General features: G+C 41.4%; 1 protein-coding gene and 1 pseudogene across 1 annotated transcript in view; both read right to left on the minus strand.

The window, feature by feature from the left end:
• Window positions 1-26,098, minus strand: part of LOC137235482 (calcium-dependent secretion activator-like) — a 3,515,579-nt gene that overhangs the window by 1,803,542 nt on the left and 1,685,939 nt on the right. The gene's annotated exons all lie outside the window — the stretch shown is intronic.
• On the minus strand, window positions 2,450-20,219 carry LOC137234555 (F-actin-uncapping protein LRRC16A-like; annotated as a pseudogene).

A 26,098-nucleotide genomic window follows, 5' to 3' on the forward strand; every position in this document is an offset into this window, starting at 1 on the left:
TTTGGCAGGAACGTTACTCCTATTACTATATGTACGCTTAATAAAAATTAGCAAAATCGGAGAAGGCCACGCCCACTTTTAAAAAAAAAATTTTTTAAAGTAAAATTTTAACAAAAAATGTAATATCTTTACAGTATATAAGTAAATTATGTCAAAATTCAACTCCAGTAATGATATGGTGCAAAAAAATACAAAAATAAAAGAAAATTTCAAAATGGGCGTGGCTCCGCCCTTTTTCATTTAATTTGTCTAGGATACTTTTAATGCCATAAGTCGAACAAAAATGTATCAATCCTTTTGAAATTTGGTAGGGGCATAGATTTTATGACGATAACTGTTTTCTCTGAAAATGGGCAAAATCGGTTGAAGCCACGCCCAGTTTTTATACACAGTCTTCCGTCTGTCCTTCCGCATGGCGAATAACACGATAACTTGAGCAAAAATCGACATATCTTTACTGAACTTAGTTCACGTACTTATCTGAACTCACTTTATCTTGGTAAAAAAAATTAACGAAATCCGACTATGACCACGCCCACTTTTTCGATATCGAAAATTACGAAAAATGAAAAAAAGCCATAATTCTATACCAAATACGAAAAGAGGGATGAAACATGATAATTGGATTGGTTTATTGACGCGAAATATAACTTTAGAAAAAACTCTGTAAAATGGTTGTGACACCTACCATATTAAATAGAAGAAAATGAAAAAGTTCTGCAGGGCGAAATAAAAAACCCTTGAAATCTTGGCAGGTATTACATACATAAATAAATTAGCGGTATCCAACAGATGATGTCCTGGGTCACCCTGGTCCACATTTTGGTCGATATCTGGAAAACGCCTTCACATATACAACTACCACCACTCCTTTTTAAAACTCTCATTAATACCTTTCATTTGATACCCATATCGTACAAACAAAGTCTAGAGTCACCCCTGGTCCACCTTTATTGCGATACCTCGAAAAGGCGTCCACCTATAGAACTTAGGCCCACCCCTTTTAAAATACTCATTAACACCTTTCGTTTGATACCCATATTGTACAACCGTATTCTAGAGTCACGCCTGGTCCACCTTTATGGCGATATCTCGAAAAGGCGACCACATATACAACTACCACCACTCCCTTTTAAAACCCTCATTAATACCTTTAATTTGATACCCATACCGATACCTCGAAAAGGCGTCCACCTATAGAACTAAGGCCCACTCCCTTTTAAAATACTCATTAACACCTTTCGTTTGATACCCATATTGTACAAACACATTCTAGAGTCACCCCTGGTCCACCTTTATGGAGATATTTCGAAACGGCGTCCACCTATAGAACTAAGGCCCACTCCCTTTTAAAATACTCATTAACACCTTTCGTTTGATACCCACATTGTACAAACAATATCTATGGTCACCCCTGTTCCACCTTTATGGAGATATCTCGAAACGGCGTCCACCTATGGAACTAAGGATTACTCCCTTTTAAAATACTCACTAACACCTTTCATTTGATACAGTTAACAGATGTTATTCATGCTAGCACAATGAGTCTTTCCAAATTTATTAATTACCTACATATTTTTTGGACTATTTTTGATTGATTTATAAGTTTTTCAGCTTCTCCGGCTAGTAAAATATTAAACTTCATGTTAAAAATTTAGATAAAACCGTTCTACATTCCTGCTCAAATTTGGCACACCATTTCAAAATTTCCTCACTCGTTAGATCATATTTTCGATACACAAATTTATTTGTTGAGGAGTTATTAAAAAAAAAAAATTTTACCTCGAATATGTAGCAGTGCAGTAGTATTGCTTGGTTGTTTGTATAGTGAGAGCCAGAAACTAGAACTATTCAATAAACAGCTGCATCGCTCCATCAACCTACATGGAACAAAATATTCGGATTAGAATCTAGCGTGTAGGGAAATATGAAGTCACTTACCTGTTTAGCCAATGTTCTCGCTGCATCCCTGTCCCCCAATTTTGCTAATTTTAACCAATTTCTGATATCACTGGTGGCCGTGCGTACATTTGCTGGAAGCGTGGTGACGTTTTATTGAACCAAGGTGATGGGAAACATTTTGCTGGATGTGGTGTAGTGAAAAGTTGTACTAAGCCAATTTGACAAAGCTCTTTATGCTGATCTGCTAGGCTGAGGCAAATATTTTTTGATTAGATAGCAGCCTTACTGGATAACTTGTAGCTATTTGGGAGCATATGAAAAAATATAAGTTTCAATATTTTATTATTTATGGTTCAACAACAGTAATTTTGTTCACAAATCAGTATGAAAGACATACAATCAGATAGCGAAAGCTCCCATTTTTGCAAAAATCAACAAGAATTCTTCAACAAAGCTATATATTCTAGTTTAAAATGCAAAGAAATTGGTTATGGGTCGAGGTCTTCCTGTACCAATGAGATTGTTATAAAATGCAATCAAGGTATCCTCACCAAAAATTAAGATCAATCCAGTGCTGCAGCTGTTCACTAACATATTGCGACTCTAAAGTTTCTCGATGTTTTGATATAAAATCTTCAGGACATGACGCCCACTTTGGTACTTCCAAATCGGGTAAATCCTTATGTATGCTATAAATATCAAGGGGTCTGAATAGAATACAAGTATATATTCGTCTTGTGTCCATTGTTGTAAACGTTGTATGTACATGTTGACACAGTACATGTTGTGGTACTTGACTAAATACACCAGCGGCTGCTAAATTTGTATTGGCATTTGATACCTGATGTGAAGCATGTGAAAACATTAAATACAAATGTATATCACCTTTATTTAAACTTTGATTGCTACCAAGCGCATTTATTAAATAATGTATATCATTATTTAGCAAATTCCACCAATGGGAAATCATCTTTCTGTATAAGATTTACAAGCGGTTTCATAACAGTAGGTATATATTTCAATTTCATTCCGGTCAGACTGCGTGTCATGTGAAGCGTACGTATCGAAGGGTTTTTCGAAATTGCTGTTAAAGCGAGAGCTAATTCGATATCCAAGTTATTGTCACTAATGTCTAAACTTTGTAAAATTTACACGCCATGTATACATGACTCTAAAACCTGTGCACCTTGTGCACCTAGTGTATTGCCTTCATCTGTTATAATAATGCATATCGCTGGTATAATTTTTGGTGCCATAGTAGAAATTATATTAACATATGGCGCAGCGTCATCTTTTACAATTACTTCAGATGTACAATTAGGGGGAACGCATATCACTGTCTGAGCATATCCACTAAAACTAGTATCACTTGGATCTACCAAATTACTATCTTCATTCGCCTCACAATCGGGTTTAATTATGACGTCAACATGATTTTCTAACGCAATCTTGCTTTCAACGACGATATCACAAGTAGTCTCAAATTTATCTATGGAAAGAGCACATTGCGTTTCATGCTCATTAGGAGAGAGAGGCTCTTCACTACAGGAGAAATTGTATGTCTCTTCAAAATTTCCATCATCAACCGAAGTTCTTGAACTACCATAGATAAACATAGAGTCCGTGTCAAACTCATAAGCATACGATTGTATCCTCCATTTCTGAAGAAAATCTTGCTCGATGTGGTTCTGATCATCTTGAGAACCGCCTCCGTTCAGACATAATTCTGTTGATCGCAATCTATCCTTCATATCCTGGTAAAATTTATCATTAACTGTAGATCTATAGAAATAAGTCTGTCGTTGTTTTGCGCCTTTGCCGCGTCTATCCGTTTTTTTGACTCATTCTGGTTGCTAGTGTATTTCCATTTAAATTTAAGTACAGACTAGTTGTGGGCTCGTTGCAGGTCAAGCCAAGTAGCAATTTTTTGAGCGCTTCCATGGGCAATTCACAACCGGCAATATTTAAATGCTTTAAACTTAGTGGACTCCTAAAGAGTTGATTAAATGATGGCGGTATTTCTTTGCTTTTTGTGCTAAAAGAATTATGTGAACCATTTAAATGTGATAAATGCGTTGCACAACCGCGTAGAACGGCACTAAATAAATTCTCCAACGATATATCAGTCGATGAGAGATCACAATGTTCCAAGCCATTCCGTTGTGCCAGAAAATTATGTAAATTTGTTATATCCTCTTTTAGGCTATTGCCACTTAAAACTAAAAACATGAGCGAATTGGATATACTTTGATTTAACGATACCGAATGTGACATCTGATTCACGCCTTTCGATGTTAGACCACAGTGAGCGAGCGCCAGCTTGCAGAGACCATTTGACACTTTGTCAATACGACCGGCTAGATGAATAGCACTTTCATCTTCAATTGAATTATTGCTCAAGTCAATCGTTCGTATTGCGAGGTTGTTATTTGTAACCACAGATACAGATAACTTATGCAGAAAATCGGATCTTAAACCTAATACCTCCAAATGCAGCTCCTCCAACCACATTGAACGCTTGAGCACATGCAAGATACGTTCTGCTGTCTCACTAGCGAGACGCATATGTGAAGCTTTTAGACCGCGAAAAAAAAAATTATTATATTCCAATGCGGACACAATAGCCATTAAGTCTTTTGGTTCAAAATTATCGAAATCGCGTAAATTTATCACGCGTGTATCATGCGATAAATAAATTGTATCAATATCCCAGCGACTTCCTCTCTGTAGGGTACACCATGAAAGCCGCACATTCATGCATATTGTGTGCTAAACCGCCCCATTGGCCAACACTACGCGGTTGAGTGGCACGAAGCTCTTCCGAAAATATGACTTCACGTTCAGGCTGCTGTATATCGATCCTTTTTACGATGTACTTAAGAAGAACTTTTGGAAAAATTTGCTAAATTTCCGATGCCATATCGGTGAGTATAATATCAGCATTCACACTAAAGCTCCGCGCATCAAAGCTGGTTACAAATGAATGTGCGCGATCGTTCGTTATGATTGAGAAGTGTGCGGATTTTTTACTTCCCACTGCCGGTATGTATTGTCCGGCATTCGATCTAGTGAGAAAGAAAAAGTGGGGAAAATAAAATCTTCATTAGTTTAACGTGATAGAAATTGTAAATGCAATTTTTTTTCTTGCAGTTGTCGAGAAACAAAAAACAAAAGTTGAGACTCCACCAAATTGGTAGCTCCACCTCCGGGATCCACACCATCCACCTGACAAAGAAAAGAAAATGAATAGTATTAACCAAACTAATATATGTTTAATTATAAATTAAATTATCAATTAACTTACGATTTTTTGTTCGCAAAGGCCAGCAAAACCAAACTTCGTAAACTTCGTACTACGGCCACGCGCCGTAGTAAAAGAATGTACCAACGGAAAAAATCTTTCGATTTTAGTCCCGTTTGTTTCAATTCTTAGGAATTTCACATTCGAGTGTGTATAAATATTCGCTTTTTTTGCCTTTTGTTTCTTTTTTTTTTCTTAACTTGTTCTTAAATATATTTATTTTCGTTGCCACATTACATCTTAGTGTATCTTTTCCTTTGTCATCTCCTATTGCTTGAATACCTTGCTCCAGATCTGAAATCACGTGAATGGGAGAAAATGATTTCCTCGATACTGGGAGCGCAAACTTTTTTCACAATGACAGTAACCAACGAATTTCCGGGGGGACATTTATATCAGTGTTATTCACAAACCAGTCCTCGTTGTATCTTAGTCCAAATGTGTGTTACGTGTGCTCGTATTTTAGAGTCCAGCTGTTGTTCTGTAGCAGTGTTTATTCTCTTTGTAAATTGTGTTTGATTTTCCAAAACTAAGCTTAAGTCGCGTTCGTCTAATCTCTTTTTAAGGTCAGCCCTAATGTGACTCAAAGTGTTATTTACTATTTTAATTTGTATATTCGCTTCTTTTTGTTTTTTTTTTTTCAGAAAACAATAGCTACAGTTTATACATGTACACAAAACAAAATATATGGAAATTTGTATAGACTTAGCTTACGCCTATATGATACTTGCTTTTTCCTGTATGGTGAGCTTGAAATACTGACGAAAATTTACCGAAACGCCTAAGTCTAACAACAATCTTCCAACGTACCATATTTACTGCCACAAAATAACCGATTTCGGCATGTCATCATTTACTTAAAACCATTTTGTTTTCGTTCAAGATTAGTCACAAAAAACTGATGAAAATAGCGAAGGAAAATAGTTACGTACTCATTTGCTACCCTTCATTCAAAACCAACTATATCTCTTGTATCAATTTGTACACAACACTTTCATAATTGATTCGCTTGGTTAATATCACCTATTAATGTATTTGGATGTGCTCGGCAATTAAATAGGTTTACCAAATGATCGCAGTTTTTATTTTCAATGCGAATAGATTGAAATGTTGTTAGATTTTTGGGATGTGGTGATAGAAGTAGTAGAAAATGAAAATGGGTCAAAAAGTTGGTAAATCTACCAATGAGGTAAAGTCCGTGCACTGACTTTTGGTATGCTTATACCAACGTACGTACATATATATGCCTATATATTTTTTTTTATGTACAATAATTAGTGCTGCATCAAAAGATTCAAACGGGTACCGAAAACCCGTTTACGACAAATCGGTTTCGGAGCCGTATCCTTTGGGAAAAGCAGCCAAATAAATAGGACACCAAGCGTAAAAAAAAACCTAAACAAACAAACATACAAAAAAGTGGTAAATTTTATGAATGGCTTTTCCTTCGTCCAAAATGAACATCCCTTAATTTTTTCTCCGTTCACATACATTTTTTGCTGTCCAAGCATTTCTTTCGCGGCAGACCGAAACGTTGTTGGGTTTTAGCACCAACAACACAGTCAACTATGACGCAAAAATCAACCACATAACACAATCTCTACCCGGTTCCGTACCAACGTGTGAGTACTGAATAACTTATATAATCAGTTTTATGCAGTACTCGGCCGTGGCTAGTTAAAACGCTACCGGGTGACACAAAAACAATCAGAATAGGGCTCTAAAGACCCAGACACATAACGTGAGTTTGAAAGAGGCCATGCACATAATGTACGCGAGATACGAATATTTTTCTTAGGCAGCTCCAGATGTTTTCACCCTACTCACGCGCTAAATTTCAAAAGTCCCGATAACAGAATTAGGGCTAACTCGCCACCGAACGCGTGACACAGTCATAATAAATCAACAGAGTTTCCGTTTTCTTTTTCTTCCACATTCTTTGAATAGAATGACTCGTTACGCTTCGCTACGCAAGAGTACCGAGTGCTAGGCCGCTCGTTATCCGAAGCCGTACAATCTATGCAAAGCGCAGCATCCTATCCGGTCGTGTCCGATATATCGCGCTAAATCCCCGGTGCAGCGAATGCGCGAGATTATAAAGGTTAATTGCTGCCAAAACTGTCTTTCGATGGTACATCGTACCCGAGACTGCACGAGTGAGGGCAGGTGCCGAAGATGTGGTAGCAACCACCATACCACGCTGCACCTGCCTATGGAGGATTTGTCGTCTGAGCCAGAGCCGCCCAAGAGCTGGAACCAGCTGGTTATTGCAGAGGAGGAAGAAGGGTACGAAAGGATGCCCGCGGCGAAACAGGTGGACGACGGATGAGGCGCTGTCCGAGTCGGCCTTTGCAGAGGAACCACAACTGTCATCCGGGAGTGGAGTGGGCTCCCATACAGTTCAATCAGACACTAGGGGATCGGACCCACGACTGTTCCGGCCCCTATTAGCACACGAGCGATGAGAGAAAAGTGGAGCGGAATCAAGGCCTTTCCGCCCACCAACGCAACGACGCACGCGAGCAAATCGACAATCGCGCGAGCGTTGACTGGCCCCTCCGCCGCGCCAGCTACGCGCAATACGAAACTGGAATGAAGACAACCGAGACGGTAGACTGGCCACTCGGCCGCGCCAGCCACCTCAACATAGTTCCCGGAACGGGGTCATTCCGGCCCACACTACAGACGGTCCAACCCTTCGGCCAATGGCTGCTCTGGCGCCAACTGCGATCGTGAAAGTGGAAGCCGCGTGCGTCCACACCAATTCGCCTCGTTCTTGGCGGCGACGTTTAGGCCGAAATAATAACGCCGGGCACGTTACCACCATCCTTCGGATCGCTGCTCGCGCAAAGCTCGATCTTCGGGTGGGTACTCTCGGGGACCCACCCGATCTAGTATACCTTAAGTGGTATTTGGGTTATTATTTAAGTTTATACATGTAAAAAGCACCTTTTTTTCTCGAAATAAAGAATTTTTTATTTCAATAGCAAGAAATATATATCATGCAGGTTCCGTTTATTTTTTTCTTATCATCCTAGCTCTAGGTCACGGTGAAGGCAAGGAGGATGCTGCCGCGCCATTCGGCGTCCATCGCTTCGCTTTACAATCTAGTTGTAAGACAAATCGTGGTCGGGGACGCTCGGGTGAAGTCTGAGCTGTTGCGTATCGCAAGGGGGCCGGCATGTTTAGGCCCGAAGCCTAAATCCTTATTAACTTGCGCCACCCTAATAGCACCATATTATCGACAACTAGTTCGCCCACATGCGTGTATATGTGTACATAGGTAGGGTTATGTTGTCCATACACATATACATACATGCCGGCAGGGCCGTAGAGAGAAAATCCGGGCCCGGGACTAAACAATAAACGGGCCCCCTATAAAAAATCCACTAATACATTTCATTAACTTGAATTAATGACGTCTCATTCATGAATCATTACACTGCGTTACAAAAACGAGCTTTAGTTCTGTCCTATGAACCAAATATACTTTTTGGGAAAGGGGAGAAAAAATAAAATTACACGTGTATCGGCGATTTTCATGTACACCTCAGATTTTTTTTTTACGTATAAAGTATAAAGCTCGTAGTCTCCGTCTGTCTGCCATGAACAGGAAAATCTGAGAATTTAAAAAAATCAATTTTTAAAAAAATTGACGTGATACAGACATTTTCACGAGTCTGCCTGCAAAAATTCAGCTCGATTGGATCACGGAAAAAGGGTTAAAAATCGATCCATCTTTCACACAGGCGGACGGACGGACACTAAGAGCTTTATACTTTTTACATAAAAAAAATTTTGACGTGTACATGAAAATCGCCGATACACGAGTATTTTTATTTTTTCTCCCCTTTCCAAAAAAAGTATATTTGGTTCATAGGACAGAATGTGTGTAACGCAGTGTTATTGATGGATTACATCAAAAAAATGTTTGCCACATCAACTAAATGATTTTTGGACTAAGAGCTGACAATAAAATTAACACAGAATACTTACTATTTATACTATTTTATTTTAACGTAGAAATAAAATTCTATTTTAACATCCACATATTGTTTCAAATAATCTTTTCTAGTTATTTGGTAACATTTTAATACATTTCTGATAAATTTAATGATGATTATAAATTTTAATTATTCAATATAGAATGTTCGGATATCAAAGAGTGGCTTTACTTGCTTTTTTCGCTGCAAAATTTGTATAGTAATATCAAAGTCTAACTGTCTTGCCAAAACAGATTCAACACAAATCGTGGCAAGCCCTGAAACTCGCTCTTGAGATGAACACGAGCTATGAAAGTTTTTGCTTCTTGAAAGGACGCTGAAGGAACGTCCTGCATTAGCTACAGTGACAGGTATAGTGCAAAAGATACGTAAAGCAACACAAATGTTGGGGAAAATCTTATACAGATTTTGAACATATGTAGATAGCATTTAGCAATGCCAATGGTGACAGACCTTTATAAAAATTTGCTTCGTAAATGTGTTTCAACATTCCGATTTTATCTTTTCTCGCGAGCGGTCGTACGGTGTCATCCTCGGCTCAAGGTCAATTTTCGGGCTTTTTTGCGTTGAGTGGAAAATTAAAAGAGGCCTCAAGGTTGGCTTCGGCGCTTCCTCAGGCTTTTTGGCGGAGTTAGGAAATGCGATACCTCCCTGACCGGAGTTAAGGTGGTATTCTTGCATTCCTAACAGGAATAAAAAAATCGAAAAAACATGGCGTCTATTCACATATGGAAAAAAATATAAATTTATACAAAGAAAATTCTCGAAATTTATCATAACGGGAAAATGAAAAAAATGGCGTCTAGCACTATATGGAGAACAATACACGAAGTGAAAAAACATGGCGTTTAGCCACATAAGAAGAACGATACAAATTTATATAGAAGGATATTCTGGAATATTCCTTAAAGAAAATTGAAAATTCAATTATAAAAGTACATACCTTCATCCGGTATTATTATATACGCGCAATGAAGTAACTTAAATATCAAAAAAAAAAAAAATGTGTTTCAAGTGAATTATATCGAATTCTAAGCTTTGAGAAATGTCCGACTTGTATTTTTCGACTAATTTTGCTGCGCTCGCCCGAACCGTAGTTCCATCCATGTCTTCAAATTGCCACAAAAAGGAAAACGTCTCTGCCAAATTTCTTGTACCTGGAAATCGTTCAGTAACAATTGGAAATTAAAGGCTGATACATCACACAGCAAATATGATGATGTAAAAGATAACTAATTCCACAATGGAAAGAAAATCTAATAAAACGAAATTTGAATAGTTAAGTTGAAGAAGATAATTCGGGATTTAATCCGTCTTGCGACCGCGCAAGGGCTAGGTGGGATTCGAGAACCAATCTCACGCGAGTATGGTGGTAACCTCGCAAGGGTTAGATTGAGTTAGGGGATTACCGCAGGTGCTACCTAGGATGATTGATATTTACAGATATAACTTACGGTTGTGGGTGAATACTTCCTTTGCTTTTCCCTGGAGTTGGCGTAGGGGATGATATTCGTACTCGGTCCGTAATTAATGATCCGATGATGATTTAATATTGGTTGATGATATCTGCTTAGCGTTCCACGTAAACAGGAGAGCGAGTTAATGCATTACACTTGTATTTATAGCATAGATTAGTGATAGAAAGCAATTCCAACACTGTTGACTGGAAGCACTGGATGGCAACTTCAGTCTACTTTACCGCCAGGGTTGTATGAACGAAAGTCATAACTAGTGAAGTGAACGCAAGTCACTTGGAGAGGTGATCGCAAGTCACAGATGGGTGGTTAGGTGAACGCAAGTCACGGAACTGTTGCATATTTAAGTGAACGAACAGGTTTGGCGGTGGTAATTGGAAGGTGAAAGTGTGTGTAGATTCGGGTTAAGGGCTGGGCACCTCAGCTTGGATGGAAAGAGGACATAGTTTGACTATTGGTCGGGTGAAAATTCCCGGTTGCGTTCTAATGTCCGCGACACGGATTAGATTGTCAACTCCGTGGTACATCTTTTCTATTCGGCCTAGGCGCCATTCGTTTGGGGGCAGCAATTCATTTATAAAGACGACGAAATCTCCTTCAGAAAGGTCCTTTTGAGCGGTCTTCCATTTATATCTTTTATGAAGCTCTTTGAGGTATTCATCTATCCACCTTTGACTAAATTGGTGATGTAACCTTTTAAGCTTTTCCCTTTCGTTATGGCGAGAGAGATTATCGAGTTGGGGTTCCGGCGCAGCCAGCAATGGCGCACCGCGTAGGAAATGCCCTAGAGTTAACGCGAGTCGTTCCTGTGGATTGTCGGACATTGGGGAGAGTGGCCGGGAGTTGAGTATGGCTTCAAAGCGCGTAAGCAATGTGGCCAGCTCCTTGGATGTAAAATGATGACCGCTAGCAATGCGTTTAAAATGCAATTTGAAGCTCTTAACGGCTGCTTCCCAGAGGCCACTCATGTGGGGGCGTTGGGTGGTAAAAAGTACCATTCGAGAGACTGAAGAGAGTATTTTTCCTTGATATCATCGGAAGCTTCTCTCAGGAATGGTTTAAAATCTCGTTGAAATGCCCTATTGGCGCCGACAAGGTTTTTCCCATAGTCGGAGATAGAGTTGTGCTTTTTCGTTCATTTCAGAGATTCGAATCTTTCGTTCTTTTTCTGATGAACGAACAAGTTGTTCTTTTTGTTCATCTGTTCTTTTTTTTCAAGCAAATTTGTTCACTGCTGCTCGCACCCGCGAAAGAAGCCAACAAGTATAGATGGGGGTGTGTATGCCGCAATGCTTTGTGTAGGTATATTTAAATGTGTTATGAATAAATAAGTTAATATTAATATGTATAATTAACAATTGTTTTTGTTTTTATAATCATTAGAAAAAAATTATTGTTCTGGCCTTGAGCTCGAATCGAACCTTGAATCATGTATAATTAACTTCAAAAAAAGTTAAAAATTTCGGAAGATCCAGGAAATTGAAAGAGTACAGACACAAATTGTAAATATGAACTTTTCAAGTTTAGTAAATGTAATAATAAGTTTCTTACAAAACATGTTTTTCATAAATAGTCCATACATATATTGTTGTAGCAGTGCCACACACAAAGATGACCACATATATTTTTGGTGTAAGAGGCATCATCGACATTTGTGCTCACTGTGAATTTCTGCGAATGTATGTATGAATTTACAATGTTCCTGAACCATAAGAGAGAAAGAATAACATTAGATAAAACGAACTAAAAGAACAAATGAACTAAAAGAACAAATAGAACCGAAATCTAAGATCTAGTTCACTTGTTCAGTTGAGAGACACGGTCAATTGAACAAGTTCAGAATGAAACGACCCAACTCTAGTCGGAGAAGAGTCGTGAGGGAAGACCGCGTCTTCCGACGAATCCGGAAAAGGCGGCTTGAAAAGCTTTGGTTGAAAGGTCTGAACAGGGTTCTAAGTGTATTGCTTTGGTGCAGAAATACACAAAGACGCAGACGTTGCCTTTAATTATTGGTGCTTTACGCATAATTGACGATTTAAGGTCAAAGGGGCCTGCAAAGTCCAGTCCAGTATAGATGAATGGTAAGAAATAGTTAGAACGTTCTGGTGGTATGTAGGTAGGTTGAACTGGTCGGTCCATGAGGACTTCACATAGACTGGTTGAGTTCGTAGTGTTACCAGAAGTTTGTTTTAACGACCAAACTGAAAAACCCTATCAAAACCACGACCTATGTTATAAAATAACTCTGTCCTCTTGGCAAATACCAAAAACTTCCTAGGACTTAAGCCACTTGCTGCTTCTAGATCTGACAGCTGTATCACTTCTAATAGCTGGAGTCTTAGACTTGCAAGTGCAGAACATGCTCGATCGTTTCCTCCTCCAACCCGCACTTCCTACATCTGCTGTCACTGACCAAGCCTAATTTAAAGGCATGTGACGCCAGAAGGCAGTGTCCAGTCAGAATACCCGTCATGAGTCTACAGTCCTCTCTTTTTAATGATAGAAGCAACTGTGTTAGCCTACGGTTGTACGACCTACACATAATCTTCGACACTTTACAGCCCCGCGCTTGAACCCACACCTTTCCCGCTTTTTCGATCATGTGCACCTCTCGCATTCGCTTAAACTCGCCCAATCTAATTGGGACATCTACAGAGCAAGCTTCAAGGGATGCGTCCCTCTTAACTAGTTCGTCCGCTTTTTCATTCCCATCTTTTCCCGTATGCCCTGGGACCCAATATAGACGTATGCTTCTCCCTGTCCCGATTCTCTCCAGAGACTGCTTAAACTCTAACACGCATTTAGATGCTGTGCTATGCGAGATTATTGCCTTAATTTCTGCTTGACTGTCAATAGAAAAGTTAACACGGTTGCAGCTTAAGCTATTCTCTTTCAGGGTTTCTGCTGCTTTAGTTGCGGCTAATATTTCCGCTTGGAAAACGCTACAGTAATCCGGCAGCCTGTATGATCTGCTTATTTCCGGATCAGCGCAGTATACCACAGACCCTACTCCTTCCACTATTTTGGGATCGTCGGTGTACACATGTATCGCCTCGTCCGCCATTTGCGCACCCTTGCGCCAACCATCCACCTCTATTGTGGCCTTAAGATCTCCCTCGAAGCGCAGATTGGGAATCATGTAGTCTGTTCGTCTTGTGATTGATGACGCTATACTACTGTGGCCATATGGTCGGCGCCTCAAGCTGCCCCGAAGCACAGAGCCTGGTTGCGGTCGTTAACGCTTTGTTCTTTGCTACCAGGTCTGCAGGTGGGATGTGCAGAATGGCATACAGTGTCGGGGTTGTTTTCAGGGCTCCCGTAATGCTAAGCATCGATAGTCTGCATACCTCCTCTAATTTTTTGAGGTATGTTGTTTTTTGTGTGGCTTTCCACCAAACAAGAACTCCATAGTATAGAATAGGGCTTACAATCGCTGTAAAAACCCAATGAGAAAGAAAGGGCGATAGGCCCCACGTACACTCCAGCATTCTTTTACATGCATAGAGTGCCGTTGAGGCCTTCTTGACCCTCTCCTCTACGTTGAGCTTCCATGACAGCTTACTGTCTAGGATGATTCCAAGATATTTTGTGCAAGGTTTCTCCTGTAAGGTCACCCCCCTAACTTAGGTCTGGTCCAATTTGGGACCTTGTACCTCTTTGTAAACAAGACCATATACGTCTTCTCCGCATTGACTTTCAACCCGACATTAGATGCCCCGGTATGAATATCCCGAAGCGCCCGATCCATCAAAGAACTAATCGTTGGAAGGCACTTTCCTCTTATGACAATTGCGACGTCATCTGCGTAAGCCGTAAGTTTTACGGTTCCCTCATCAAATTGCCTGAGCAGTTGGTTGATGACCAGCGTCCACAGCAGAGGTGATAGCACCCCTCCCTGCGGCGTGCCCCTGTCCACTGAGCTCGTGGCCTCGTACAATCCCCATTGTGATGTAATCTGTCTGCAACTTAACATGCAGCCGATCCATCTGATTAAGGCAGGATGTACTTTATGGTATTAAGACCATCCATAATCGCCCATTTTGCAACATTATTGAAAGCCCCGGCAATGTCCAAGAAGACTCCTAGAGCATACTCCTTATATTCCAGGGATTTCTCTATGCTTATTACCACCCTTTGCAATGCGTTGCCTACGGACTTGCCTTTGGGGTACGCATGCTGTGTTGTGGAGAGCAGCTTTTCATCCACGTTGGAATTTATGTACACATCTATCAGCCTCTCAAAGGTTTTGAGCAGAAATGATGTTAAGCTAATGGATCTATAGTCTTTGGGATACACGTGACCGATCTTCCCCGCCTTAGGTAGAAAAGCTACAGGAGCAGTTTTCCCAGTGTGCGGTACATGATTCAGTCTTATGCACCCATCGAATATTATTTTAAGCCATTACATGACCGCCCTACTTGAGACTTGTAGCATGGCCGGGAATATACCATCTGGGCCCGGCGATTTCAACTTAGAAAACGTCTTCACTGCCCATTCGATGTTTGTACCGGTCACCAAGCCCGGCACTACTAGCTCCGTGATCGAAGTGTGAGTTATGTCTGCTGGCTCTTCTAAACCGTCTCCCGATGGGAAATGTGTATCGAGAAGCACCTCAAGGGATTCCTCACTATTACGTGACCATTCCCCGTTCTCTTTCTTTATTAGTCCCTGGACTATGTTTCCCTTTGCTAGGACCTTTTTCAACCATGCTGTTTCGCTGAAGCACTCTATGTCCGTACAGAAACTTTTCCATGAGTTTCTCTTCGCCTTGGCAATTTCACGCTTGTAGATCCTCAGTAAATCCCTGTAATCGTCCCGACGCGCTGCGCTTTCCGCCGTCTTTGCGAGCTTAAACATTTCTTTTACCTGTCTTCTTAGAAGACTCAGCTCATTGCTCCACCATGGCGGCTTTGCTTTTCCTCTGAATCTTCTTAGAGGGTAAGCTTTGTTATACGCAGTCATAAGCGTCCTTGTTAGGAATTCATTCGACTCCTCCAGTTCCTCTACATTAGCAACCTCTTTGGGTTGTCCCAGTTTTGTTTCTACATGTTTCTGGAATTTAGTCCAGTTCGTTGACCTAGGTTTTCTAAAGGTTCCTCCCTTCTCTACTCTCTTTAGGGGGATGCTGAAGCTGATATACGCATGGTCGGAGAAGGATGGTCTATCAAGAACCATCCAATCATACCTTGATATATCACGCTCGGAGCTCAATGTAATATCCAGAACATTGCTGGATGTTGAACCAATGTATTTAGGAACATTTCCCCTCTTGGCTATCTGCAAATTGGTTTGCAGGATGTAACAAAATGTAACTCGTTCGTATCTGCTCCTCTCCATGCACTGTGGTGCGCATTTGCATCTGCGCCTATGACCAACCGCCCTTTGCGCCCTTCCTCCTGTACTAGCATTTGCAATCCATCGGTGGAACCTCCGCAGCATGGGCCATGTAGCAGGACGCCAGGATAAATGCCTGCTTATTCTTTTGCTCAACGGCCACCGCTACGAGATCCTCAGTGGTGTAATTAGGCAGCATATATGAATGCAGCTGTTTCCTTACCATTACTACAGCTCGCACCCGTCCTTCCGTTTGCGCGTAGTAAACGCCAAACCCGTGCGCGCTAAGTGCAGAAACCTTTCCCCCCGATGAGAGCCACGGCTCCTGGATCAGCGCCACGTCAAACGAACCCTCCTCTAGGGTTAGGAGGAGTTCGCTCGACGCCAGTTTACTGTGTTGGAGGTTTGTCTGTAGGACTCGCAGCACCATTGGGCTGTTTGTCCCCCTCCAGCACCTTCGTCTTTACGTCGTCGTCCTCCCCTTGCCCTTTTGGCTTAGAGTATTCGAGGCCCCCTTCAGCCTCTCGTGACTGCTGTGCCGGGTGTTCCTCTGTGCGAGTCACAGCACCATTTAGCGGTTGGTCCTCTTCTAGTACGTTCGTGGTGACGTCGGGGCCCTCCACCTGTCTTTTTTCCTTTAGGCTTTTGAGGTCCTTTTCGACTTCGCCCACCTCTAGCGTGTTAGGGTTTTTATCTTCGGGACTTCTTTTCCTGAGTCGCATGTAAATTTTGCCAGTGCCAAAGGACATTTTGCCAAGCTGCGTGTGCAAAATATCCTCCGCCTGCTTGTTTATTTGGAAGATGTAGAACTGACCATACTCGGTAGGCCGCGATACCGTAAGTACCTTCCAATCCTGTGTCGGTATGTACGGATTCTGATTCTGCAGAAGTCGCAGTGTATCCTCCGACTTCATCACGCATGGTATCCATACCTTAACTTTTGGTACCGTGGGGATTTGCGCTTTATCCACCACCTCAAACCGCGCGTTCGTGCCTTGCCTTTGGAGGTTTGGAACCACTTCCTCCAGCCACCGCAAGCTCGCGATGTTGTCGCACGCTATCATCTTCACACCATTATACCATCCCCCCGAATCAAAGGTTGGAAGGGGCTTACTTGGTTTTTCCCGCATCATCTTAAGCATTAAGCTAATAAGCTCCCTTTCCACAGATCTCCACCTTCAGTAGTCATTTGTCCGAAAGGACTGCTACGATCAACCAGCGCCACAGTCAGTGACTGCTTTGCCACATCACTCATCTTCTCGGGAAAAGCAGGAGTCTTAGTGTTATCTCCCTTTGGCTTATCTCCTACTTCCTTAATTGGAACTTCCCTCTGACTCGCAGCTTTCGAGGTAGTTGCTACCTCGCTATTGGAGCCCATCTGTCTTACAGTTTGGGCCTACTTGTCTTGTCTATGCGACTGCCCTGCCTCGCGGCTCTTGGACTGGGTCCTTTCTGCCTCTTGAAAGCGGGCTTGTCGCCTTCCGCCGAACGTTGCCTCTTCATTCTGCCATTCGACGCTTCTTCCTCCTCGTACCGGTTGCAGAAACGAGGGTTTCTCGCAGCAAACCTTTTGAACTGCCTTCGACCTACTTCTACTGCTTCATGGGCCCATTCCAAGCGCTCGATCTCCACTTCTGTTGGGTCGACCACTACTCCCAAGCGTTGTACAATTCTTAGTGCTGCACGGTACTGCGAGAGAGCTCTTTTAGTTCCTCTGCTCCGTACCCTTCTCCACTCTTCTACTCCGTTTTCATTTGTGTGCTTCTCCAACACGGAGTCCATTGAATCAGCACTACTCACGCTCCCCGAGTCCGACGCATGGCTTAATTCGTATTTGTCGTCCTTGGATTGCGACTCAGTCCTCCTCTTTACATCGTCCTTATTATAATCAGGTAATGAGTCGTTCATCTTGGTCGTACGACCACCTGACCGACAAGGCGGGCTTAGCGGTCCAGTATTATATACGGGGAAAGAACCGTCCGCCACAGCAGCGCCCCTTACTGTGGTAAGGCCATGAATACTTACCGAGGTGGCCCGGTATCGGGAAGGCTCCGTTCGAATACAGCCGAATTTATCCCCTGGCTGCAAATCGTCCAATAGGCACGGTCCGTATAACACCCTGGATTAGGGGGTTGGCAGGTGATTCTGGTGGTAAAGCTGCCATGATTTGTGATCTCGAGGCTTTTTTGAAGATAGTACATGTTTTGCAATTACGTATGCAAAACTTAATTTTTGATTTCAATCGCGGAATGAAATATTCCTGTCTAGCAGTTCTCACCATGAGTTTGTGTTCAGCATGCATTAATAAATTATGTAGATATTGGAGAAATAAATAGCAGACACGTGAGGATTCAGGGATGATGACTACATATTTTTCTTTATACGGGATATCAGAGTTGATTATTCGGCCATCTACCCAGAGAAGGCCGTTTGCGTCGAGAAGGGGGTTCAGAGGGAGAAGTGAACTCCTTTTTGAGATAGTTTGCCCGTTGGAAAGTTGGGCATATTCCATCGGATAGTGTCTGGTCTGGGCGAGTTTTATGAGACGTGTTTTTACCCAGTGAATTTCAGCCTGATTGATAATAGTGGACTGTATGGGCTAGATTCGATCGAGGAAACGAAAAATGTAGGTTATCACTCGTAATGCCCTCGGCCAAGATGAGAATCGGTCTAGGATGTCGGTTTCATTCTCCGAAATGTGAAACGCCTCAACCTTTCGTTCTTCGTGAGGAACGACGTTCTGATGCGATGAAAGGGGCGATTGCTCAGGCGGTTTTTGAAGCCAGTCTGGTCCAGTCCACCAGAGTGATTGGTAAATTAAATCTTGTGGTCTACATCCTCGGGTGCCGAGGTCTGCTGGGTTATGGTTAGTGGATACGTGGCGCTATTTGATGTTACCTACGTTGTTGATAATCTGTGACGTACGATTCGCTACGTAAATTTTCTAATTGCATGGTGGTTTTTCGAGCCACGCAAGGGCGATTGATGAATCCGACCATAAGAAAATTTCAATGTCTCCTAAAGGTAGTTGATTGATTAGACTTTTTATGCATTTGGATAATAGGACTGCACCGCACAGTTCTAAGCATTGGGTGGAGGTCAGTGGTCCGCTCAGATACCACCCGAAACGGTATTTTGCGCAAGCAAACTCTAAACTAAAGGTTCCTCCCTTCTCTACCCTCTTTAGGGGGATGCTGAAGCTGATATACGCATGGTCGGAGAAGGATGGTCTATCAAGAACCATCCAATCATACCTTGATATATCACGCTCGGAGCTCAATGTAATATCCAGAACATTGCTGGATGTTTAACCAATGTATTTAGGAACATCTTCCCTCTTGGCTATCTGCAAATGGGTTTGCAGGATGTAACAAAACAGAGATTCGTCTCTCTCGTTCGTATCTGCTCCTCTCCATGCACTGTGGTGCGCATTTGCATCTGCGCCTATGACCAACCGCCCTTTCCGCCCTTCCTCCTGTACTCCACCTTCAGTAGTCATTTGTCCGAAAGGACTGCTACGATCAACCAGCGCCACAGTCAGTGACTGCTTTGCCACATCACTCATCTTCTCGGGAAAAGCAGGAGTCTTAGTGTTATCTCCCTTTGGCTTATCTCCTACTTCCTTAATTTTAACTTCCCTCTGACTTGCAGCTTTCGAGGTAGTTGCTACCTCGCTATTAGAGCCAATCTGTCTTACAACTTTGGGCCTACTTGTCTTGTCTATGCGACTGCCCTGCCTCGCGGCTCTTGGACTGGGTCCTTTCTGCCTCTTGAAAGCAGGCTTGTCGCCTTCAGCCGAACGTTGCCTCTTCATTCTGTCATTCGACGCTTCTTCCTCCTCGTACCGGTTGCAGAACCGAGGGTTTCTCGCAGCAAACCTTTTGAAATGCCTTCGACCTACTTCTACCGCTTCATGGGCCCATTCCAAGCGCTCGATCTCCACTTATGTTGGGTCGACCACTGCTCCCAAGCGTTGTACAATTCTTAGTGCTGCACGGTACTGCGAAAGAGCTCTTTTACTTCCTCTGCTACGTACCCTTCTCCACTCTTCTACTCCATTTTCATTTGTGTGCTTCTCCCATCAGCACTACTCACGCTCCGCGAGGCCGACGCATCGCTTAATTCGTACTTGTCGTCTTTGGATTGCGACTCAGTCCTCCTCTTTACATCTTCCTTATTACAATCAGGTAATGAGTCGTTCATCTTGGCCGTGCGACCACCTGCCCGACAAGGCGGGCTCAGCGGTCCAGTATTATATACGGGGAAAGAACCGTCCGCCACAGCAGCGCCCCTCGCTGTGGTAAGGCCATTAATACTTACCGAGGTGGTCCGGTATCGGGAAGGCTCTGTTCAAATACAGCCGAATTTATCCCCTGGCTGCAAATCGTCCAATATGTACGGTCCGCATAAAACCCTGGATTAGAGGGTTGGCAGGTGATTCTGGTGGTAAGGCTGCCATGATTTTTGATCTCGAGGCTTTTTTGAAGATGGTACATGTTTTGCAATTACGTATGCAAAACTTAATTTTTGATTTCAATCGCGGAATGAAATATTCCTGTCTAGCAGTTCTCACCATGAGTTTGTGTTCAGCATGCATTAATAAATTATGTAGATATTGGAGAAATAAGTAGCAGAAACGTGAGGATTCAGGGATGATGACTAGATATTTTTCTTTATACGGGATATCAGAGTTGATCAGAGAAGGCCGTTTGCGTCGAGAAGGGGGTACAGAGGGAGAAGTGAACTCCTTTTTGAGATAGTTTGCCCGTTGGAAAGTTGGGCATATTCCACCGGATAGTATCTGGTCTGCGCGAGTTTTATGAGACGTGTTTTACCTAGTGAATTTCAGCCTGATTGATAACTAAAGACTCGTAATTGATCGACTGTATGGGCTTGATTCGATGGAGGAAACGAAAAATGTAGGTTATCACTCCTAACGCCCTCGGCCAAGATGAGAATCGGTCTAGGATGTCGGGTTCATTCTCCGAAATGTGAAACGCCTCAACCTTTCGTTCTTCGTGAGGAACGACGTTCTGATGCGATGAAAGGGGCGATTGCTCAGGCGGTTTTTGAAGCCAGTCTGGTCCGGTCCACCAGAGTGATTGGTAAATTAAATCTTGTGGTCTACATCCTCGGGTGCCGAGGTCTGCTGGGTTATGGTTAGTGGATACGTGGCGCCATTTGATGTTACCTACGTTGTTGATAATCTGATACGTACGATTCGCTACGTAGATTTTCTAATTGCATGGTGGTTTTTCGAGCCACGCAAGGGCGATTGATGAATCCGACCATAAGAAAATTTCAAAGTCTCCTAAAGGTAGTTGATTGATTAGACTTTTTATGCATTTGGATAATAGGACTTCACCGCACATTTCTAAGCGCGGTAGGCTCTCTGTTTGCAAAGGTGTTACTGTTGTTTTAGAAAAGAGAAGATGACATGATACTGTAACGAATTTACTTGCAAATCCTCTTATTTGCAATCCTCTGCTAAATTCGAATCACTAAACTGTTGAATAAATAACTCCAATATTGAATAATGGAAAAATGGCCTTTATTAAAGTACTTCACAATAACACTTATACTTTGCTACTCGCTGGCTTAATAACCAAACTGACTGATAACTCAAATGAAACTCTACTATTGGCCGCCAGATCGCGTGCTTAATCAAACTGATTGATAGCTCAGCTCAAACTGAATTACTTTTTACTCGCTTGCGCCACTTTTATAGTTTACGCTGCATACATCTAGGCTCTTCTATTTCCAGAACTTACCAACTATTTCGAGTGTTTACAGTTCGCATATAGTTTCTACTTGTTTACAATTTTCTACTTTTCATCGTCTCGCAGATGTATGTGAGTTTGTAGTTTACAGTCTCTCGCACACACATAGGCGTATAAGTAAATGCATCTGTGTGTGACATATCTCGGCTGCTTATATGTGTGTATACGTGATTTGATTATTGACGTAAATATCGCTTAGCATCGCCTTAGTGATGGTATAGCTTAGTGATGCTAATATCCGTGACACTGGCCTCCACCTAAGTCTGATCGTCCCGATCAGACAAATCTCTCGATCTAAACGCTGCTAGCATCGCCAAAGGTACCACTCTTCTACTCCGTGGTTTCTCAATGCTTTGCATGCGGTAGATGCTATCACTGATCTTCTTCACAACCTAGTACGGGCCTTCCCAACTGCACCGAAATTTGGATGGAACACCTTTCCGCCGGTGAGGGTTGTATAACAGCACAAAATCTCCCTCCCGGAAACATTCCGAATTATTTTTCTTGCCGTACCTGTGTTTCATCTTACTACTCATTATCCTGGATCGTTCCCTCGCACTCTGTTGGTCAGCCAATGAAGAACTACTTCGCAGAGCTTGCGCTGGGCGGATTTGCTTTGCATAATCAGTATTGTTCCGACGCTTCACAACAGTAGTGTGCCTTGGCTTGAAACCACCCTTGCATTCTTTCTTTGTTTTAGTACGTCCGTTAGGGCTTTTCAATGCCAGTGTTTCTCTCACAGGTACCTTCGGTTTTGATTTGTTTGGCCCATTTGTTCCATCAACCTTTACCTTTGAATTTCGTGGTGTTCGTCGAGTCTTCTCCACCAGTACCCGATTACTGCTGAACCCTTTTTCCAAACTAAAGTTAGGTGGCACATCTTGGTTCTCATAACACATCACCCTTCTCTGCATATCGATCTTGATGTCATGGTCAACCAAGAAATCCACTCCCAATATAACTTCATCGACAATCTCCGCCACAACAATTTTGTGTAGAACCATGACCTTCCCAATCAATACTTCACATATCAATTCTCTCTGAACTTGGTTATACTCGCCAGTGACCGTACGCAACTTTGCTCCAGGTAACGGTTTTACTCTCCTGTTGACCAAGTCAGATCGGATCAAGGAATGAGATGCGCCCGTATCTAGAGTCAGTATTCGTTCTTTGCCATCCACAATCCCTCTGACGGTAATACTGCTCGATTTTCTACCAATTTGCAACACAGATATCACAGGGCATTCAATAGCTGGATCTAGCTCTCGATCTTTACCTCTTACTCGCTCTTGCTCATCTCCTCCAGCTTTGCGTTTACGCCCACCCACATTGTTGGAACAATTAAGGCCAAGATCGCAATGACGTGCAATGTGACCGGACTTCCCGCATTTGAAGAATTTGATAACTTATTTAATAATTTGGGAAAAATTTAAACAACGTGACATCAGGACGGACAAGGCGACAGCTGTTTCGATTATACCTTGTAAATCTCTTCAAAGCCTTTTCTCCCGGGAGTGGGAGTCGAACTCGCACCCCTACGATAGTTGAAATGGTTGTAAACGCATTCAGCTACGTCATGCCTGTTGTGAAGTCTTTCCCAATTGCCTTCTTTTTGCATATTTTAATCTTTTACACATTGCATACTTCGTATGCAATTATGTGTTAAAGCTATGCTTGGTACGGCGGTTTTTCAAAGAAACTTTGGTATTGTTGCTGTTTTCGTTCTATTTGTAGAACTACAACGAATTAACCAATTTTGTCTGTTTGTATGATTTTTAATAATCGGGGATTGCCCATATTGCTTTTTTTTTAAATGTATGAAAACATTTATTTGAAGCAATTTTTTTAATTTTATAATTTATTTAATAATTTGGGAAAAATTTAAACAACGTGACATCAGGACGGACAAGGCGACAGCTGTTTCGATTATACCTTGTAAATCTCTTCAAAGCCTTTTCTCCCGGGAGTGGGAGTCGAACTCGCACCCCTACGATAGTTGAAATGGTTGTAAACGCATTCAGCTACGTCATGCCTGTTGTGAAGTCTTTCCCAATTGCCTTCTTTTTGCATATTTTAATCTTTTACACATTGCATACTTCGTATGCAATTATGTGTTAAAGCTATGCTTGGTATGGCGGTTTTTCAAAGAAACTTTGGTTTTGTTGCTGTTTTCGTTCTATTTGTAGAACTACAACGAATTAACCAATTTTGTCTGTTTGTATGATTTTTAATAATCGGGGATTGCCCATATTGCTTTTTTTTTTTTTAAATGTATGAAAACATTTATTTGAAGCAATTTTTTTAATTTTATAATTTATTTAATAATTTGGGAAAAATTTAAACAACGTGACATCAGGACGGACAAGGCGACAGCTGTTTCGATTATACCTTGTAAATCTCTTCAAAGCCTTTTCTCCCGGGAGTGGGAGTCGAACTCGCACCCCTACGATAGTTGAAATGGTTGTAAACGCATTCAGCTACGTCATGCCTGTTGTGAAGTCTTTCCCAATTGCCTTCTTTTTGCATATTTTAATCTTTTACACATTGCATACTTCGTATGCAATTATGTGTTAAAGCTATGCTTGGTACGGCGGTTTTTCAAAGAAACTTTGGTTTTGTTGCTGTTTTCGTTCTATTTGTAGAACTACAACGAATTAACCAATTTTGTCTGTTTGGATGATTTTTAATAATCGGGGATTGCCCATATTGCTTTTTTTTTAAATGTATGAAAACATTTATTTGAAGCAATTTTTTTAATTTTATAATTTATTTAATAATTTGGGAAAAATTTAAACAACGTGACATCAGGACGGACAAGGCGACAGCTGTTTCGATTATACCTTGTAAATCTCTTCAAAGCCTTTTCTCCCGGGAGTGGGAGTCGAACTCGCACCCCTACGATAGTTGAAATGGTTGTAAACGCATTCAGCTACGTCATGCCTGTTGTGAAGTCTTTCCCAATTGCTTTCTTTTTGCATATTTTAATCTTTTACACATTGCATACTTCGTATGCAATTATGTGTTAAAGCTATGCTTGGTACGGCGGTTTTTCAAAGAAACTTTGGTTTTGTTGCTGTTTTCGTTCTATTTGTAGAACTACAACGAATTAACCAATTTTGTCTGTTTGTATGATTTTTAATAATCGGGGATTGCCCATATTGCTTTTTTTTTTTAAATGTATGAAAACATTTATTTGAAGCAATTTTTTTAATTTTATAATTTATTTAATAATTTGGGAAAAATTTAAACAACGTGACATCAGGACGGACAAGGCGACAGCTGTTTCGATTATACCTTGTAAATCTCTTCAAAGCCTTTTCTCCCTGGAGTGGGAGTCGAACTCGCACCCCTACGATAGTTGAAATGGTTGTAAACGCATTCAGCTACGTCATGCCTGTTGTGAAGTCTTTCCCAATTGCCTTCTTTTTGCATATTTTAATCTTTTACACATTGCATACTTCGTATGCAATTATGTGTTAAAGCTATGCTTGGTACGGCGGTTTTTCAAAGAAACTTTGGTTTTGTTGCTGTTTTCGTTCTATTTGTAGAACTACAACGAATTAACCAATTTTGTCTGTTTGTATGATTTTTAATAATCGGGGATTGCCCATATTGCTTTTTTTTTTTAAATGTATGAAAACATTTATTTGAAGCAATTTTTTTAATTTTATAATTTATTTAATAATTTGGGAAAAATTTAAACAACGTGACATCAGGACGGACAAGGCGACAGCTGTTTCGATTATACCTTGTAAATCTCTTCAAAGCCTTTTCTCCCGGGAGTGGGAGTCGAAATCGCACCCCTACGATAGTTGAAATGGTTGTAAACGCATTCAGCTACGTCATGCCTGTTGTGAAGTCTTTCCCAATTGCCTTCTTTTTGCATATTTTAATCTTTTACACATTGCATACTTCGTATGCAATTATGTGTTAAAGCTATGCTTGGTACGGCGGTTTTTCAAAGAAACTTTGGTTTTGTTGCTGTTTTCGTTCTATTTGTAGAACTACAACGAATTAACCAATTTTGTCTGTTTGTATGATTTTTAATAATCGGGGATTGCCCATATTGCTTTTTTTTTTTTAAATGTATGAAAACATTTATTTGAAGCAATTTTTTTAATTTTATAATTTATTTAATAATTTGGGAAAAGTATGCAATGTGTAAAAGATTAAAATATGCAAAAAGAAGGCAACTGGGAAAGACTTCACAACAGGCATGACGTAGCTGAATGCGTTTACAACCATTTCAACTATCGTAGGGGTGCGAGTTCGACTCCCACTCCCGGGAGAAAAGGCTTTGAA

This window comes from Eurosta solidaginis, chromosome X (genome assembly GCF_040869045.1).
Source record: "Eurosta solidaginis isolate ZX-2024a chromosome X, ASM4086904v1, whole genome shotgun sequence".
In the NCBI taxonomy this organism is placed as follows: Eukaryota; Metazoa; Arthropoda; class Insecta; order Diptera; family Tephritidae; genus Eurosta; species Eurosta solidaginis.